Here is a 13502-nt window from a genome sequence, read left to right as displayed (position 1 = left end):
ATGACTAAATGTTATTTAGGTCTTGACTTCATGTGGACGTCAGTTGTTTTGACTTCTGTCTGACAAGTAAATAGTTAAAATAAAAACATGGGCAGGTAGTGGACGAGACTCAGACACACTGCCCCTTTATGTAATTTTTTTGAAGAGTCTATGAACAGACGATGTTGCTTTTCCCATTGCTAAATTTCCCCATAGCAACCAACCTCTGATCTATTGGTCTTGTTGTACATAATTAATTTTGTCTGTCATCATCCGATCCCTCTTCCCACATCACTTGCTCCTTATACCGCTGAAATTACAGCCATTGTTTAATTTCTTCTGATCTACAAAATATTGAGAGAAAGTATTATTTTCCCTTCAAGATCTGTCCCGACCAAAACCTATGTTTGATGTGATATACTTGGACTCACAAATAAAACCACAGGTAAGAAAAACAAACCTACAGATACTTTGCCAGGTAAGCAAAGAAGGAAAGTAAAGCTGACCTCTTCCCTGCTTCCCTCTTCTTATAACCAAAAAGGAAACTTTCAGAGGACTGAAAATCAATGGCTTATAGTTGAAGAGAGAAACTTTTCATTGCTCTGCTGATGCTTGAGGACCATGAAAAGGGGCTAACAAAGAGAGGGACCTCAGCTTCCTGAGATGATGTAAAGCCAGCAGTGGTGTTTGTTTTTTGTGGGGAATAGAGCGGGGGCTGCACTCCTGATTATCCTCACATTGTGCAGTGTGTGCTCAGGGCTGCTGCTTCCTCCTGAAGCACAGTGGCTCCAGCGTATGACAAAGGCCTGATGGACTGTATGCAGGGATCGTGAAGCTCTGTCAGGTCATGCACTGAGTGCCGAGTGCTTCCAGTGTAGTGAGTTTTTACTGCTTGGAGTCCATAAAAATGCCTTCATAAAAATTGGCATAACATTTGGGCAATGCTCCAAAGTAAGGGCAAAGCAAATCCTCCTGAGCTGAAAAGCTGCATTTTAGCTGTATGTGACCACTTGTGCATTAACTCTACATCTCCGTCTTTTTCACTGCTTCACTGGATTCCCCTTTCATTGCCAATTACCCGCTCTTTCCTCTCCACTTACCCCAGTGAATCATGCCTCTTTTTCTTTATTGGCCGATTTCACTTCCCCGTATTCCTCTTGCCTTTATTTTGTCATCCCATCTTTCCTCTGGTGCCTTACCAAGATCCTTTGCCAGTCAGAGTGCTCTTTTCATTAGCAACATCCAACACTCGTCTTGCCTCCTTCCAGCAGATGAGCCTGGAAGAGGCCAAGGCAAGTTCAGGAATGGCAATCCAAGTGCACCAGCAAAACACACAAAACCAGCACACATGAATCAATACACAGTTTTGCCACCAAAATCTGGACCCGGCAACAAGAGAATGTTAGTAATCAGGGGAGATGGAGTGTTTTTGGCAGCATAAGGGAATGAGGTCTAGTCAGGGCTTTCCAGGTACTTGCAACATACAGTTTTATTTCCAAGAGCTTTGGGAAAAGAAGACACTGAGGAGGTAATGTGGGCAGTCTGTGGTGATGCATGTCTGTCTACAGGGGGACAAGAGTGATTTTCTAGCCCACATTTACAATGGCCTATCTATCAGTTCAAGGAGCAGTCTGCTGCCCTTAGAGTAGCCTGAGCTGGTATCCAAATATGTCGGATGGACTTTCCTCTTGTAAATGCTTATTTGTTTCCAACAATGGTTCCACCAGACACCAGTCAGCCTTGACCAGGCTAAATTCACTCGGCAAGTACCTCAACTCAATCACTTGCTTTTGGATTGTCTGAAAAAAAAGAAAGAGAGAAAAAGAAATCCCAGGAAAAGTGAACATTTCTGAGAATGATGGTTGTTTGCTATTTCACTTCAATTTTGTATGAACTATTTGGGTTGGCTACAGCAGAGCTGCCAGGTGGCTAAACATGCCGAGTGAGTGTGGTCAGTGCTTGGGACACGCACTGTGCTCAAGGCATCCAAAAACTTATTTCTGACCTTCATTTAGTCTGCCAATCACTGCAGGCTGCCCTTACATCACATTTTTCACTAGCCAGTAACAGATTCATAGAAGTTAGGGATGGAAAAGACCCGTTAGGTCACACAGTCCGTTTCCCCCCCTCCAACCCCTCCATTCCCTGAAGGTCAGCCCAGGGCTGTTCCTTACAGTGTATTTTCTAGTGCTTTGTCCAGTCTTATTTAAAATGACTCAAGTGGTAGGGCTGCCAACAGCTCCCTCTGGGAGCCTATTCCACAGTCTAATGGGCTTCATTGTTAATTTTTTCCTGATTTCTAGCCTAAAATATCCCTTTGCTGGTTTTGTCCCATTACCCACTTGCACCACCCTCAACAGTTCCTATCCTTCCTCCTTGTTAACAGTGCTAGTACTCCACATTGATCAAGTACCAGTTAGCTGACAATTCAAAAGTGTTTTGCAAAAGTGAGTGCTATTGCTTCCTTCATAGCCAGTACAAAAAGAAGAAGTTAAGGAGCTGGGAGAGAAAGTGAGTGATGACTAGAACCAGACACAGAACGCACGTCTCCTAACTTGTTTCATGGCCTTCGTAGATAAAAGCCTGTTCTCACCTCTCCAGTCAAATTTATATGCAGGGAGTTGAGAACGAGCAGAGAAGAGAAGGGTGAATCTGGGGTTTTGATGCTGATCACAGCAGTCCCTTGAGACTTCACTTTATTGAAGTGGTGACTGGAAAGAAGGCTCAGAATCTTTTTCTACTCCATCATCTTCTCCAAAAAGATGTCTTATTGCTGTTTGGACTTAGCAATATTCAGGACATTTGTTTTGAATGGGTTGAGGCAGGTTGCCAATGTATTCTGACGAGATAACGTCCCAAACCAAATTTCTGGATGTAAACAGATACTGTAGTAGTCTGACTCCAGCTCCAAGCTTCACAGCTGGGCCTTGTCTTTAATGATACATTGAACCAAAATCCCAGCTCCAAACAGGCACAGTATCAGATATGGATTATGAGTCTTGAACCTCTGTCTTGTCAAAGAAGAGAAGCTTTTTCAAATACCCTTCATCAAGTGTTTTCAAAATTACTCTCTGACTTTTAGACCAGGTCTCATTACCAGGGAGACCTTTGTGAAGGTGCTTACTGAGTCAAGTTAAATCGCAAATATGTAATAACATGGTTCTAGCGTTATCTTAGTTCTTGTATTAATGCTCTTTGAAGCAATCTGACATGGCATGGGCCCAACCTGCAAGGTCCCTTGAGGACTGGGCCCTCAGAAACTAGAGATGGAAGAGACCTACAGGATTAGATCATCCTGTTCATTCCCCCGCCAATACAAGTCTGTTCCCTACGGTACATTTTCCAGTGCTGTGTCCAGACTGATCTTATTTTTAAATGATTCATATGATAGGGTTTCCTCCAGTTCCATTGGTGACTGGACGGTTGCCAGAACAACTTTTTTTTTTTCTTTTTTTTTTTTCTTTTTTTTTTTTTCTTACTTTGACTTTATATCTTTGGATTTGTCCAGAATTTTGAGGTCTGCAATTTGTACTGAGCATTAACTGACAGTAGACTGAATAACTGCAGAGAAAACTTTAAGGACTTTATCCCAGTTTCTTGAGACAAACAAATCCCTGAAAAAAGCCAAGAAGAGTGTTGCTCAGTGAGATTTGCAGGGAAGAGTGTTGTTTCAGTGACTCGTAAGACTAGCCCGTCAGTGAACGTCCCCTGTGAAAGACAGATGTAGGTTTGTTTGGAAACACCTATCAAAGCCTTGCACTGACATCAGTGGTAAGGCAGACACTTTTATCTGTGCTATTGAACTTTCATGGATCGTGACTGGGATTGCTTTCTTCTCTGAATTTACACTTACAGTCTGAATTTCATGGGAGTGTGCTGGGCCAATGATTAAATAGTGCTAGCCAAGGAGTGTGGAAGCAGCAGGACTGGCCAGGTACATTACTGTGAGCATGGCCACTTGCTTTGCCATTCCATGTCGTAAACGCTTTGCTTACTTACCATCACATACTGTTTGCCCTCACTGTCGTGCACACTCTTTGGAGTCCATGGATACTGTAATTTGTGCCCTCAGTATCCCATCTTTAACGAAGAACAAATTACCATCTTGAAAAACAGTTGGGATGAGCACTACAAACACATTTCCTAAGGCCTTCAGTACCCATCTGTGGGCAGCTGCTTTCTCAAAAGGACAAAAGCTCAGTAAGCATTGCTCCCTCCAGCCCAGGAAAGAACTGAAGCTAGTAGCAAGATTCCCACTGTTCAAGGGCCAAGATTTCACCCCTTGTACTTTCTACTCCTTTTGAACACTGTTTCTCTGCTTCACCTCCAAAATTCTTTCTTTTCCTTTTCCCAGATGCTTCATTCTGAGGGTGGGGTGCAACCTCTGCCTTCAGGAACTGGTGCATGTATAGCTGCAGCTATGGGTAGGTAAAGCTTAAGATAATGCTCCTGTTCTGGAGCTTCAGTCATTTCTGCAGTTATCTTCAGGCTGATGGATTCCCTGCAAGGGACACTTAAGAAAAAGAAAAGGTGGGGGGGGAGGTAGGGGGGTGGGGAGTGATTTGGAAGCTGTATAGAAATAACCAGAGAAGGAAGGCAAGGAGGTGGTGGCCACTCTGAGCCACCTCCTCAGGGAACACAGCAGACCAGAGTCCCTAAGAGCTTTCCTACCCTCCTCCATCACAGGAGCCATGATCTTCCTCAGTGGGATGGAGTTACCTCCAGTGGTAGGGCTCAGTTTTCCACCCCTTCACTCTAGGCCCTGAAAATACTGGGCCTAGAACTATTTCTACCTGGTCTATTTAGGATTAATTTTAAATTGCAAGAAATCACACATCACTGAGGGACAAACTGTACTCTGGTTTGATTAACCTTAGGAAAAGAGCTGGGTTTTCACCAGCATTGTTATTTACTTTTACTTAAAAGAGTGGCAAAACCTAATTTTTTCTTCTTTCAGTTAGCCAACTGCAATAGTCTTATCTAATGAAATCTAACAGCACTTTATCTTCTTGCTTGTCCTCTCAGAGATGCCTACATGTGGTTCTCATTCTTCTTTCCTGTAGGTTTTTCTTGGAGCTTGAAATAATTTGTCTATCACTGTTAGACCAACACCGATTTTTGTCCCGTTTCAGAGGTGGGATCCAGACTGCTCTGGATGGTAGAGTGGCTTCCAACACGACAGATTTTTATTAAATTATTATTATTATTTTTTAAATTTCATAGCCAAAATATGTGACATTAAAATAGGTAACTGCTGTTCTAGAAACCTATTGTCATTTTTCTTATGTAGAGGAAAAAGTCTTGAGGTAACCTGTATTGGCTTTAGCAGAAGTAAAATTATGGTTCTAAATACTTTGATCTGGAGATATGATGTACCATTACCAAATTATCTCTAGAATAAATGTGTTATTTATTCAACATTGACTGAAATGGAAGGCTGACCAGAAAGTAAATGATGTTAATTCTAACACAAATTAGCCAAAGCAAGATGAACAGAAAGAAATGAGTAGAAATCTAAGCTGGAAAATTGGCATGGATGAATTTATTCCAATTCTTTCCATAGTGCAGGTGATTCTAGATAGTTTCAGCCTGCAGTATATTTTGTAATAAGCTGGCTCAGTGAATGCATTCAGTGTCGGCGTCTGCAAGGGTAAGTTCTGTGGTCATCCATATGGTGTGGGATACAACTTCAGATCTCCTTCCTTCTCCCCAGGAAACCTACCACTCCTTCAACAGTGTTAAGATTTCACAGCTGAGATCACATTTATGTTATTTGGCTTTTCTGTGTGTAAGAAATAAATCACATTCATTCATATTTTTACTTTTTTTCCCTGATTAAGCTAAATTCTGAATGTCAATCACTATTGTAGACAGACAGGAGATAAAAAGGTGATCCAGTTTCACATTTACACAACACAAAACAGAGATAACCCTTTTTTAAACCATCCCACACAGCTTAAATTTAACAAGCTTCAGGGTAAAGTGAAGTGAGCATTTATTTTACCTGGCATGTAACTGATTAAAGTGAATGTAGTTTTGGTCTGTTTAATTATAGCACCGCCAGTATTGTAGATATGGTGGGTTGCAAATTTTCTGTCACAACTGGTTTTGGATGGAAATTTTGCTTTTGACAGAGAAATTCACTTTGCTGAAAAATGCTCACTCTTGGGAAAACGACAAGTTTCCTCTGAAAACATTCTGGCTGAAAACTGAATTTTTTTCATTTTTCAATTTTTGATGAAAAGTCAAAATTTTTCATGGTGAGAAAGGAAAATTCTGAGTAGCTTTAGCATGAGGTGCTTTATAGATAGGCAAGAAATAATCTTGCCTCAAAGGGAATATAATATAACTGACAAAAATCTAAGAAATTTGGATCAATAATTTTGAAGTTACGAAAGTTTAAATTCATCAACTTTGCATGTGTTTATTAGAACATCTCCAGTGATGTGTTTTTAATGCCTCAGTTTGGGATTACCCATTTGAGAACATCTCATTCCAATCGCAAAGTCCTTTTCCATAGTGTTTAAAGTCAGTAGAGACCATGAGATCATCTAGCTTGGCTTCCTTATGTATAATTCAGTTAACCCCTCTTTGAACCCAACACTTATGATTGGCTGAATCGCAGATACCAGAAAAACACCTAAACTTTGCTTTCAGACAGTCTGGCTTTTTCATTTGTTGTTTCTTCTGTTGTTCGAGCTAGCTAAGCATTAAATTATTTAAACATTCAACTGATAATGTGTTGGTTTGGCTATTGGCAGTAGTTATCCTTGTGTATTATCCAGTAGATTGAAGATTCATTGTAGTGGCTTTAGTCTCACCAAAGAAAAAAGGGGAATTTAATCTTTTTACAAAACATCCTCTTAAAAGCTTTAAAGATTTCCCAGATCTGCAGCAGCACTTTTTTTTTCCTTTTTTTTTCTTTTTCTTTTGCCACAGCATGATGCTGGGACTTCAGCCTGGCCTGCTCTGGCTTTTAAATCCATCTCATAATTGCTTCTTGACCAGAAGACCATTCCTGTTTTGTAGGAACAGACCATTTTTTTCTTAGATATTTGAATTTATGAATTTAGGAAAAGACTTTTATCTGAATAGACCCTCATTACCTAACAGTTCAGATCAATCTGGTTGTCCTCTCCCCACTTTCACCTGCCACTCCAACTGTCTTTACATCATCCAAAAAAAAATTATCAGCAGTAATTTTATATTTCCTTCTAAACATTTGAGGATAATATAGCATAAGTCTCATGTTTATAGCCATTATTTTGTGACCTTCCTAGAAACAGCCCTATTTAGTGACACTACTTACAAATACTTTGAGGTATATCAATTAGCTAATTCTCAATATATTTTATATGCAGTTTCTTAGTACAATATACTGATGATTTTTATATCAGAATGTTGTGTGGTACCAAGTCAAACAGCCTATAAAATTTTATTACATTACACAGTTACATTTATCCAAAAAAAACTTCTCAGAGAATGAACTCAAGTTTGTTTAAGCAACACTATTTTCCATAAAGTATTTCATGTTGTCTGGTATTCATTATATTATTCTCCTTTATTTTGTTATCAGTCAAATTCCACATGAGCCTTTTTATTCTTTTGTTTGAGGTTGATGATTGTAACTCTGGTAGGCACAGTTTGCCCCTTTCAAATGTTTGCACAAGATGATCACTCGTCTAGTATTTTCAGACTTTGATATTCTAGGATTTAGTAAAAATAAGCAAAAACTGACCAGTGATTTCCTTAGGCAAGTTCTTTAGGATACTTGGGTTCAAGTTATCCAGACTGATGGCTTTAAAATGTGCATCCTTAGTAGATATTATTTCATTCCCTCTTTTGGACAGGTGAAATACAGATGGTCTAATCAAAATTAGTTGATTAAAACACATTGTTGTCATCAAACAACATCCCCACCCCCCAGATATATATATATATTTTTCATTATTACTATTTAGAATTTTGCCTTTGTCACTCAGAAATCTGCCTTAATTTTCTATGATCTCAGTATATGTAAACTTCTGACACCAACTTTTGCCAATAATAACTTTTTCCTGTAGGATCTTTTATAATTTTTATGTACTCTCTACACCTTACAACTACTAATCTGTATGGTTTGATCTGTGTTTGGTATTTTTTCCTATTTCTTGAATAACACTTCTGAAATTCTTGCATTCAATATATCACTAAACCAAGTCATTGTTTTCTTTTTTGTTGATAATATGATGCTGTCTGGTCATCTAACAGGTTCTTGAAGAACTCTGTGTTGTCTTTCATATTTTTGCCTACGTTTTTCCTATTAGAAAAATTCTCTTATAATTTTTCCAGTGTCAGAATATGTTTGGAAGTAACCAAGTATTTTTGTTATTTGGATTGTACTGAGTTTGCATACATGACATAGAAACTGGTCATGACCTGCAGTTTCTAATCAAGTACTGTTTTACTGTTCAGAATTCAATTCATCTTTATCCATCATAAAGTTACCACATACAATTACCTCATGGATTTGTTTCCCATTAACAGGCAGGTGCTTTGTCATTCCTTTTTTTCCTTTGACATTTCTGATGGCTCACAGCTTTCTGCCCTTTCTCATCAGAAACTTCCTTTGGACCTTGCTAGTTTTGTTGACCTACCAATGTCCAGGATCTTGCACTCTGACATATTGAAATACAGTCACAAGTTATCAGAGATCTGAGTTATCTTATTTATCTGATTATCCAGCATAACTTACAGTTTAAAAAGTTTTTCTTCTGATATGGTCAATAGGGACTGCAACTCCACAGACTGAAAAATCCCATTTAAGGCAATGCACTTGGTCAACAAGGGAAACCTATATTTAAGATGTCTCTGTTAAGTCTGTTGGGTCTTTCTGATTAACAAAGTACAGAAACCTTTACATTCTATCAGATGAAGCAGGAAGATTTATGAATACACCAACAAATAATTCACAGGCTTTAGAAATAACAAAAACAAAAGCTTCCTATAATTAATTATTGAAGTGCTAAGATTGAGTAGATGGTGCTCAGAAGGTATGACATTCCAGAGCTCGAATTGTTGCAAATTAACTCTGTTGCCTGCACATATATATTTTCTTTTCTAGTTTCTCCTTACGTGCAAACTTTACTGTCATCATAACTGTACCATATTAAAGGTGCATGATATGTAACATAACCAGGTTGGAGTTCAATTGACAGAAAAACAATTTAAGTGCTCACAGGTGATGAGATTTTGGGTTCAAAGATTTGGGGGCTGGAAGGGGGCCACTGCCCCAGCCTGTCTGGCCTCCCATGTGAAAGAGGCCACCAAATGCCAGGCAGCAGTTTTGCAGTGTGGGGAACTGGAATTATTTTACACTTATACAAGTGAATGATACTGTGGCTGCTAACTTGCCGTTGAACTACTACAGCATGTCACTTAAACATCCAATCTGCATTTAAAGGCTCCAAGCGATGATGAATTTACCACTTCCCTGGGTAGTATGTTCCAGTGATTAATTACTCTCTCACTGTTAGGAATTTGTGTCCTATTTTCAGTTTACATTTTCCTACTTTCCACTTTCAGCCAGTCTTGTAGGGCCTTTCTCTGATTCAGCTATGGGGTTGCTCATATCATGCTTCTCCACTTCAGAAGCTTTGACAACTGTTTTCTCTTTCTCCGAGGGCCTAAACCGATTAAACTTTTTACATTTCTCCTTAGAAGATGTGTTTTCCAGAACCTTTCCAACTTCTGGTCTGTTTTAAAATGCAAATTCCAGAGCAGGACTCATTGCGTAGGGTTCTCACCAAACCCTGTGTAGGCAATATTGCTATGTTTAACCCAAAGCATTCCTATTTTTAGCATGGAATTAAAGGGATTTCTTTTTCTCACTTTTTTTTTTTTTTTTTTTTCTGCTGTATCTGTTGCAGAACACAATCCCTGTAGCAGATTTCCTGTGATCCACAGTCCACCTCTGCGGTGTCAATCTTTCTGCTTTGTATACCCCTGCAGTTAACAAAGGTCGTTCTTGTGGCAGAATTCACTTCATTACAGCAAAAGTAAATAAAGCCTGTCACCACTCTAGCAGTGAGTGTAGGTGCTTACCTTGGAGCTGAGCAGAGTGGGTAAATATACACTGTCTTTAAAATGGCATGAATAGCCAACTGGATCCCATCCATGCGAGTGCGTCAGAAAGAAACCTTAACAGTCTATTGTTTCACTTGTGCCTGCGTCTGTGATGATTGCCTGATACAAAGAAGAAAGAGCAATTATCAAAGACAGCTTTTCGGAGTAACTTTACATATGGGACGCAATTACAGTGTGAAGGAACACTGGCTTCGTAGTGACAGACAGTGACTAAGAGATTTGATTACAAGGGAGCTAACTGCCAAAATCACATCCAGGAAAAACGTGTCGGGGAAAAAAGTGTTCAGGCTGGCCTGCACTTCTGTCAACCCACAAAAATGGATTTGGGCATCAGCTCATGTCCCTCAGACACCTTGGTCGGAGCCTGGAGCATGGGACTGGTTGGAGGCATTGTGCACCCACAACTCACCCGGCTTTGGAGCTGCTGAGAAATGTGGTGCCACATGCTTGTCCCGCTCCAAGTCCAGAGCTGCCTGGGGCCTTGCTAGCTAAGGGCCCTGCACTGAATTTGCTAGCCAGGGGAAGGGATTAGGCACTGGCAGTTTTCACAGCTGACCCCTGGGCCTCCTCTCTCTGTCCCTGTTCCAACCACTTCTCTATATCTGTGGCCTTCCTAACTGAAGTGATATAGGGCTCTGGGTTTAAGTTCTTGGACTTAAATACCCAATGCAGTTTAAAGTGCTTGCAAAACCGTGACCATTGTCTCCTGGGTGCTGGCAGTGCCTGAAGTCTGGCCCTTGGTATTTAAACTGCCAGCTATTTTTCTCTGAAGAGATAACTCTTCTGAACAGGGTAGATCATCTCCTCTGTCATCTTGGCTTCGCTCTGAGCCCTGAAGGTCCAGGACAAAAACACCACCACATCCTTGGGTCTTTCTGGGCCTGCTCTTGATTCCCTAAATCACCTCAAAAGGACTCCATTTTCAGCGCACCTCGTGGCATGCCTCCAAGCTACCTCTCAGACTCTATATCCTTTCCCTCTTGCCTGACATTTCGTTTTGGTCTCTTCTTTCTCCTCCTGCTTTCTCTTGATGGTTCCCAGATTTGCTGTAACTAACTCTCACTTCCGAAAGCTTTTGCACTTTAAATCTACTAGTGTCTCCATTTATTTTTATTTTGCCCTTAGCCTTAGTTGTTAACATTCAGTTTGGTGACAAAAGCGGTGGGATGGTGGTTAGGGGGGGTAATAGGTAGCTGGAGCGGGTCTGGGGGTGGGAGAGATGAAGCTGGAGGAGATGTGATGGCACTTGGGGGCTGGGAATGGTTAATGGAGCTTTCAAGGAGTGTGGCTACAAACCTGTGAGGGGTCAGAAGTGCTGTAGGGGGCTGAGACCATCTGGTTCAAGGTGAAAGCCTTCAGTTAAGTTGCCAGTTTGGCCTCTGTCGTATGCCAAGCAGCTCTCCTACACACAGTTTTGTGTGGAAAGCCAAAGCCCTAATTTATTTTACTGGTATGGAGATAGTCCTGGGCTCAATGCAGCCCTGCATCTGCTCTGTGCTCGTGCCTCACCAGTTGGGAACTGCCGGCTCTGCTAATGCTCTCGCTTGTGTCTGCCTTGGCTGACAAATCGCTCACGCAGAGTTGTGGCATCTTTACGCCCTGTTTTAATACTGCTACTTGTCAGTGGATACATGAGTCAGTACATTGTCAGCTGCATCCTGCCGTTCTCATCTGGGGCCCAGTCTCCAGGCTCTGATCTGCAGTTTATGCCGAAAAAGACAGCAGTCCTTATTGTTTCCTTTTCCATGTGCCTGCCACTGGACCGCAAGAGATTTCAGATGTTTCATTTCACTACGTGCTGTTTTTGCTTTCCAGTGTGTTTCCCAGGTTGGCTCCTAATGAACAAGCAGGTCAGGTTCTAACTCACTTGGGAGATGGAAGAAGGTGTCCTCTAGGGCATGTGCTGCTGCACTGTTCTCTCTCTTCATAGTGGTATTTGCGTCCCACCTGGTGCTGTGGTTTCACAGAGGAATGATGCTGATCAGGGGGTGAGCTCTGAAAGATGCACCCCCTCTCCCTACATTCCCTGTCCCAGGCCAGCGACTAAATCACCCTAAGATGAGCGACTGCAAGGGCTCCTCTGAAAGAAACACAACTCTACACTAGACCTCTCAAACAGCAAACTTTGGTGGGCTGGATATCCACTTGGTGTTTTTCCTTTCCTTCCTTCCTTCCTTCCTTCCTTCCTTGGTCATGTATGCACAGAATATCTTAAGAACAATTTAAGGAAATAGTGTTTGGTTGGGGGATTTTAAGAAATGTAACACCTATCTTTTGCTTAACACCTATTTTTTTTTTTCCTTATTTTTTTTGTACCACAAATATTCTATGCTCACAGCTTGCAATATGAAAAATATTTGTAAGAAATTTTGGTAATTTAGTCTCTAGTACACAATTTTGCTGCTTTGTGCTCCATTGCCATTTTTCTTTTGAGTATCTCACGCCACTTGGAAACAGTAATATTGTCATTTCATGCTATATGCTGAGTTTTGGATGGAGTGGCAGTTTTTTGTTCCTGTCTTCTTTCACAAGCAGCAGATTAGATCCGGAAAACACACTTTATATTCTGATAATGGAGGAGGAGTGAAATCCTGGTCCAAATGAAGTCAGTGGCAAAACTCCCATTGACTTCAGTGGGGATAGTATTTCACCCCATCTTGTGTTGCCTTGCCTAAAAAAGGAAAAGAGACCTGATCCAAAGCCTATTGTAGTCAATGGAGAGGTTCCCAGCGATTTTAATGGGTCTGTATTTGGTCCAGCATGAGGTTATTCAGTCACCTCCAAATTTTACAGGGATATAGCACTTGTGTGCCTTTCTCCAAGGACTAATAACCTTTCTCTGAGTTAGACAAATTTCCATGCATTTCTTCTTCTGAAGCATTTGGGTGTACTAAGAAGTTCTTTTTTTTTTTTCTTTTCCCTTTTTCTCCAGTGTTCCTTTTCAGATACTGCTTTGCCTTTTGGTCATTCTAAATAATCACAAAACAAATCAGCACTGAACAATGACCAGGATATGTAAATTTGGCTTTATAGATTCCAGTTCCATGAATGATTTAATAAACTTACCCCTCTTTGTAGCAGAAAGCAGAAAACATAAGTGGGTTGGTGAACTTGAAACCTGGTTCTGATTCTAACCTACATTTAAAAGCTAAATTTGAGTCTGATAAAGTTTTAAAAATAATGGTAATGTGAAAAAGATGCTTCACTTTGTATTTTTAACCCTCTTTCCTATTAAAACTGTAAACAGTTTTATATTATTGCAATGACTTCTTCTCTAATTTACTCCAGTGTAAATCCAGAGGAATGTTTCTGAGGAGAGCTGTTCTGCCTTTGCTGTTTGGTGAGCAACAAGAGGCTTTGACAGGCTGCTTCTTCCTTCCTCTTCCTCCTTTCACTGT

Source organism: Anser brachyrhynchus (genome assembly GCF_964034855.1).
Source record: "Anser brachyrhynchus genome assembly, chromosome: 3".
Lineage (NCBI taxonomy): Eukaryota > Metazoa > Chordata > Aves > Anseriformes > Anatidae > Anser > Anser brachyrhynchus.
The sequence above is the reverse complement of the archived record's forward strand: the minus strand, read 5'-3'. Positions refer to the sequence as shown.